The sequence below is a fragment of the Vombatus ursinus genome, unplaced genomic scaffold (genome assembly GCF_900497805.2).
Source record: "Vombatus ursinus unplaced genomic scaffold, bare-nosed wombat genome assembly UNPS02010548.1, whole genome shotgun sequence".
Lineage (NCBI taxonomy): Eukaryota > Metazoa > Chordata > Mammalia > Diprotodontia > Vombatidae > Vombatus > Vombatus ursinus.
This window is the reverse complement of record NW_020950326.1, coordinates 13,851,942-13,859,601: the sequence shown is the minus strand read 5'-3', so window position 1 is coordinate 13,859,601 and position 7,660 is coordinate 13,851,942. Positions and strand designations below refer to the sequence as shown.

The 7,660-nt window shown below is 35.3% G+C and overlaps 1 pseudogene; it reads left to right on the top strand.

Annotated features, from left to right (window-relative positions):
• The first annotated feature begins 266 nt into the window (after positions 1 to 266).
• On the top strand, positions 267 to 7,415 carry LOC114037746 (annotated as a pseudogene).
• The last annotated feature ends 245 nt before the right edge of the window (positions 7,416 to 7,660 follow it).

The following is a 7,660-nucleotide window of genomic DNA, read 5'->3' as shown; positions in this document are numbered from 1 at the left end:
TGATTTTATGGCTTTTAAAGCTGAGCTCTGCTCCTGGGGCACAGAGGAGACTGTCCCTCACTTCTTGTGCTAGGGGTCGAGGACCTGCTCAGTGGCCTTCTTCACCAGAATCTCAAGTGACTGGTCACTTGTGCACTGTGCTAGGATGGCCTGGCCTAATCGTATCTGTTGTACCCTGGATTCTGGTGGTGATAATTTGTCTTCTGCACTGGGACTGGAGGCCTCACAGCTAACCTGCTGTGCCACAGGCCTGCCGAGCCAGAACCATGGAGCCTCAGTTGCTGATCTGTGCTGTGGCTAATAGCGTCCTGCTGGCTTGCCCTGACACCATCTGTGCTGGGCTGTACTCCACATCTACCCAAGTGAGACAGATCTTTCCTGAAGTCTCTCCAAGTGATGTTAACCTGGAAAATTGTTTCATTCCGTCTTTTTTGTATGTTCTGTTGCTCCAGAATCCATTTAGAGGCTTGATTTAACATTGTTTCCAAGGGAAAGTTCCCCAAAGAATCTCAAACTCAGCATTACAGAACTAATTAACTTCCCTTTAAACTAGGTTTAATTTAATTTTAAAACTTTAAACTTCTAGTTCTGAAAAAATAATTATTTGGTAGCTTGATTGGTACAACAGTATTGTGATTTTTTTTTATTATGTTGATTGATTTACCCATGAGCAATTAACATTTCTCCAATTATTTAGATGTGTCTTTATTTGTGTGAAAAGGGTTTTCTTTTTTTTTTGTATTTCTGTTAATGGAATTCCTATGTGTGTCTTCACAGATGGACTCCCAAGTATTTTACACTGTCTGCAGTTATTTTGAGGCAGCTGATGGCTCAGTGTATAAAGAATTAAGTGTGGGACCAGAAAGCCCTGAGTTCAAAGCTGGCCTGACACACATTTTCTAACTGTGTGACCTGGGCAAGTCACTTATCCTTTGATTGCCTGACAAAATGGATCCACTGGATCCACTGGAGAAGGAAATGTGAAATTACTTCAGAATCTTTGCCACGAATGATCCAAATGGGGTCATGAAAGGTGAAATATGATTGAAAAGACTGAACAACAAAGTTAATTTAAATGGAATTTCTCTTTCTATCTCTTCCTGCTTTTTTTTTTGTAATATGTAGAAGTACTGATGACTTCATTGACTTTATTTTATTATATATTATATTATATGAATAATAATAATATAATATAATATATGTTACATACATTATATTATATTCTACAACTTTGCTAGATTTTTCATTGTTTTAATTAGTTTTTTTTGATTCTCCAAAGTTTTCTGAGTATGTCATTATATCATGTGCAAAGAGTAATAGTTTTCTTTCCTCATCATCTATTCTTATTCCTTTAATTTCTTCTTTTTTTCTTGCTATATCTAGCATTCCTAACATGATTTTGAATAATAATGGTGATAATAGACACCTTTCTTCACCCTTATTTGGAAGACTTCTAGTTTATCCCCATTAAAGATAATGCTTGCTCTTGGCATTAGATAGCTAGTACTCATCATTTTAATTAAATCTTCATTTATCCCTATGCTTATTCTAGTGTTTTTTTTTAATAGGAATGAATAATTTATTTGTCAAAAGCTTTTTCTACATTTGCTATTTTTGTTATTTTGTTATTGATATTGTCAATTATACTTTCATTTTTCCTAATATTGTACCAGTCCTGCATTCCTGGCATAAATTCAACCTGGTCATAGTTTATGAGGTTTTGTGTTATATTGCTGTAGTTTCATTGCAGTATTTCATTTAAATTTTTGCATCCATATTCATTAGGGAAATTGGTCTATAGTTTTCTTTCTCTATTTTTTCTCTTTCAGGTTTAGACATCAAAATTGTATTTGTGTCATAGAAGTAATTTAGTAGGACTTTATCTTTACTGATTTTTCCCAAATAATTTATATAGTATTGGAAATTATTGTTGTTTAAATATTTGATAGAATTTATTTGTAAATACATCTGTTCCTGGGAATTTTTCTTCTTAGGGAGTTTATTTATACTTTGTTCAATTTATTTTTTTTAAGATAGGGTTCTTTATGTATTCTATTTCCTTTTCTGTTAATCTGAGTAATTTTTGTAAATATTTATCCTTTTAATTTAGAGTGTCAATTTTATTGGCATGTAGTTAGGCAAAATAACTCCTAATAACCACTTTAACTTCATCTTCAATGGTTATTCATTTACCCTTTTCATTTCTGAAATTAGTAACTTGATTTTCTTCTTAAAAACAAAATTCCCTGTATCATACATCATCACCAGTTACATCTCTTCTTGCTTTCTCAAACAACCTCATTGCAAATAAACTCATTGCTTTCTCTATTTCTCTTGTAATTCCCTTTAAAACCTATGTAATGTGGCTTCTGATCTGACTTTCAACTAAGGTTGCTTTCTCCAAAATTACCAATAATCCGTTAATTGTAAAATTAAATTGCTTTTCCTCAAATCCTCATCCTTCTTAATATTCCTGCAACATCTGGCACTTCAATATTTTTGTTCTGGGTAATCTCTCCTCCTTATATTTTCATGCTGCTGCTCTATTGTTGTTCTCATACCTGTTAGCTCCTTCTCAGTCTCTTTAGCTTAATCATCATCAATATCATAGCCACAAGATCACTAGGGATATACCCTAAGGATCTGTTCTAGGCCCTCTTGTCTGTTGTATCTACATCTCACACTTGGTGAATTTATCAATGTCTATGGGTTTCAATGATCATTTATAAGCAGATGACTCACAGGTCTATATATCCATCCTTAGCCTATCATCTGAGTTCCCCAAAGAATCTCAAAATCAGCATTAAAGAACTAATTAACCTCCCTTTAAACTCATTTTTCTTGAACTTCCCTTTTATTTTTAAGGGCACCACCTTCCAGTCTTCTAATATTGAAATTTTGGTATCATTCTCATCCTCCATCATTCTCACTCACCCCATATATCCAATCAATTGCCAGACCTTGCCATTTGTACCCCCACTCTATCACTATGCATTCCCTTTTTTCTCCATTTACCACTTTAGTACAGATCCTCCTCACCTCTTGCTTGGAGTATTGCAACATAAGAACCATCCTTATTCCAAGAATCCACCAAAATTGTATCCTTAAAGCATAAGACTGATGATATCACTCCTTGATCAAGAAGTTTTAGTGCTTCCTTTTGCTGCTTGGATGAAAAACAAGCTCATCTTTTTGACATTTGAAGTGCTTCACAGTGTGGCTCAAATCTACATTTTCCAGACTAATTTCACATTACTCACATTTTATGTTCTGGTAAAACTGGTCTACCCACTGTTACCCATACATGACACTGCATTTCTGAATTAGGAGGTTTTTCACATGCTGTCCTCAATGCCTGGAATGTTTTTAAAACCTCTGGATCTTGGAATCTCTACTCCTTAAATATTCAGCTTAGGACTTACCTCTTACTAAAGGTCTTTTCTGTTCCCTCTCCTCTCTCAGCTCAAATTTTCACTACTCTTCCTAAACTCACTCTCTCTCTCTCCCTCTCTCTCTCACTCTCTCTCTCTCTCTCTCTCTCACACACACACACACACACACACACACACACACACACACAATCTTTGATTTACTTTAAAAAAATATTCTGCATCTTCTTTGGGCATAGATTGCTTTCCTTCAGTAGAATGTATACTCCTTGACAGCTGGAATTGTTTAACTTTTGTTCCTGTATCCCTAATGCCTAATATACAGATAGCTTAATAAAATATCTGTTGATTTGAATTAAATTGCTTATGTATTACCTCTAGAATAAAATGTAGACTTCTTAAACTGGCCTTCAAGACTGCCCACAGTCTAATTCCAATTTATCTTTACAGGCTTGTTTCATATTACTCTTTTAAATACTCTACTTTTCCAGGCATACCAGCTTACTAGATACCTCCTGAATTTGACATTTCACTCCCCCTTTTGTGTATCTTCATGTCATTTCCTGTAACTATATTCTTTTCTCTCTTCTGCTTCTACAAATCCTTCTTCCTTTATGGATTAGCTTAGGTGCTGTGTCCTCTTTCAAGCTTTTATTTATATTTGTCATCCCTCCAGTCATTAAGACTCTTTTCTTAAAATTTGTTTGTATTTGCTTATCTTATATCTGGTATAGTCTACATTCTAGACTATAGCTCAAATGTAAGCTCTTTAAAGACAGAGACAACTTTTTTTGTATTCTCAGAACCTGGGCCAGTGTATAACATATTGTAAGTATTTAATAAATATTAGTAAAATTGAATTAAAATGTAGAGTGGTACCATATTTTGGAGGGCCAAGATCAAAACAAAATATATATTGCAGCAGTGTGAAAAGTCTAAGAATTTAACAACTATAGGATATCATCATCTTTATCAAATAGGAAAGTATAAGGAAACCCAATTTGGATTCAGAGGACCTAGGTTCAGATCCCAGCTCTGCCATTTGCTTTCTATGTGACGTTGGGAAAATCACATCACCTCTGTGAGCTTCAGTTTCTAATGTATAAAACGAAGTGGTAGGACTAGAGGATCTAATAAAGTTCTTCCAGCTTTAAATTTGTGATCTTATGCCTATTTTGTGTAAATGAATTTTCTGGTTCACTCTGGGTTAACATTTAGACCTTTTTTTTTTTTTTTGGTTCAACCTTTGCTCTTTAAAATGATGCTACAGTGATTCAGATAATTTCCTGACCTAATAAGTGAACATAATCAAGCCTTTCTTTGATGATTGAGAACCTTACAGGTCCTCCAGGGTCATCATTCTCAATTCTCACTGTGAGGACTGAAGATAGACATGAAAAATTTGTAGGAGATTGGGCTCAACTGTTTCTAACTCAAGAATATCTCATAAAAACCTTCTTTTTCACATAAATTCCAGACAGAAACCAGTTTTCTTGTCATTTGTTCCTTTCTCTTTAAAAGAGGAAGAAGAAAAAATACAATTCATTGAATGTTCTATCAAATTTGATCTTATTTTACTGAGATTTTTTCATAAATTAAAGAATAACTCACCTTGGTATATTAGCGAAATCACCTCCCTCCCATCTATGCCCAACAGTTCTACCCCTGTTAGCTTTCTCTAAAGGAGAGTACTTAGGCTTAATTCCATGACCTTCTACTAATATGAGAAAAAGTCCCATATTTTCATTCATTAACAACACAGGGTGGCAGTTGGCAGAGTAGCTAGGTGGCACACCAGATAGAGTATGAGCCCAGGAGTCAGGAGGACCTGACTTTAAATCTGGCCTTAGACACTTACTACCTGTGTGACCCTAGGCAAGTTATTTAACCTTGATTGCCTCAAAAAACAAACAAACAAAAAAAAAAAGAACACAGTGGGAATGAATTCAGGCAGCATTACAGTGGAGATATAGTTAGACTGGAAGTCAGCAAGATTTGGTTCAAATCCTGCCTCTAACACATGCCCTGTGATGCCCTGGATGAGTCAAAACCTCTCAGTGTCTTAGGCTCTTTAAGATAAGAAATTAGAGAAAATTTGCTCATGTGTATTAGTACAGAGACTTTCCACATTAGATACTCTCTATTTTAATTAAATTGTAAGTCCAGACCAAATTAAAAAAAAAAGTAAGTAAATAAGCAGATAAATGTACAGGCAAAAAAAATGAATAAATGAGCAAACAGATGAATGAATGGATAAATAAATGAGTAAGCATACAAAAATAAATAATGGATAAAATTAATTGGCCAGGTGAATGAGTCTACCAAATCCATTACTGAGCATATATTTCATTAGTTAGCATTGAATATTCAGATGAATGGGGCAGCTAGTTAGTGCAGTGGGACTGGAGTAAGGAAGATTCTCTAATCTGGCCTCAGATACTTATTAGCTGTGTGACCCTGGGCAAGTTACTTAACACTTTTTGCCTCAATGTCCTCATCTAAAATATGAACTGGAGAAAGAAATGGGAGACTACTCCAGTATCTTTGCCCAGAAAATCCCAAATGGGGTCACAAAGAGTTGGACATAATGGAAATAACTGAATAACAAAAAAAAAATACAGACAAATAAAGAGGATGCAGTTGGGAACAAGGAAGGGATAAGGTATATGCTAAAAAAAAAAAAAGAGAGAGAGAGAAAGAGGCTGGTAGCATGGGGGTAAGAAAAAAAAAAACTAACTACAACTTAGTTTTGCCCAGGAAAACTCCTGTAGGTCAGATTTAACTTGCCATGTACATTGCTAAGTACAAAGCCATGTGCAAAAATGTTTAAGGAAGATTGAACAAAAATAAAATACTGATTGATTCAATTTTCTGAGTCACTTAGATAAAATAGATCCTGAGAATGAAAAATGTGTTTTGTCTTGTTTTTTTTCAGGGCATGATTAATCCATATTGCTTCTAACTTTCATCACATTCTTTGGGTGATTGCTCAAGACTCTCTTTTGTGCTAAAACACAACTCCAAATAAAGCTGAGATGTATTTATAACATTCAGAAAACAGGAATAAGAGCATATAGCACAATTGAATTGAATTGAACCAAAGTATCTCAGAGCTTAAAAGGATCTTTATGGGTCACCCTTCATGTACAGAATCTGAAGCCCAGTGAGAGAAGGGCAGGCGAATGAAATTGTCCAGGGAGTACTTTTGGGTCTAATAGTAGAAAACAGACTTGAAATAACCAATTGCTTTCCCTTTTCCCAACACACAAAGGATAACTGATTTTGATGAAGTCCAATATCAGATGGAAATGATGCACAATCTTTGTCACATAAACATCAATCATCTTCATGTTGGTTGGTACCAGTCTACATACTATGACTCTTTTGTCACCTGTGCTCTCCTGGATTCCCAATTCAGTTACCAGCATGCAATTGAATTGATCTCATAAAAACTTCTCAAGGGTCTCTGTCATTGAAGGCATATAGGCTGACTCCTAAGCTGGTGGAAGTTTGTAAAGAGAAAGATTTATTTCCTGAAGCATTGAAAAAAACAAACATCACCTTTAAGCATCTTTGAAGAAGTGCTGATTATAATTAAAAATTCACACCTGATCAATGTACTAATGTGGGAACTAGAAAAGAAATCAGCTGTGGCAGACAAACATGAATTGCTCAGTCTCACCAGCAGTAATCATCTGAGGAAGAGCCTGCAATTAGTGATGGACAGAGTGGATGAAATGAGCCAGGATATCGTTAAATATGACACTTACATGAGAAACACCAGTAAGCAGCAGCAACAGAAATATCATATCAGCAATGCCGTCAGCAGGAGAATCTAGAGCACCAGAACTGAGGACCTCCTGTCCCTGAAGAGGACATGTCCTATCTCTTCAAACCTCCTCAGACACCTGCCAGGATGGATTTGGCATTGTTGCAGGCCAAATTAACACATTGCCAGAAAATCAAGGAATTCACTGCACAGGATGTGGGCAAATTCTTCAGGCTCTCCAAGAATACAGAAACTAGGAAGAGGAAGCCTATGAATTCTGGTTTGATAAGCTGCTTCTAGATAAGGTACGATATGTACTCTGAGATTACCTGTGATCAGCTCTTTCAAGAAATATAACTTTCTTAATGAAAATGGCAGTACTCATTTGATATCATTGACTCATTTTGGCAGTAAAATTGTTCTTATGAAAAAATAAAATCTGTTTTTAATATAAAAAGCAGCTTTTAGGTGTAATTTGTGGGAGGTTGACTGAGTCAATCAA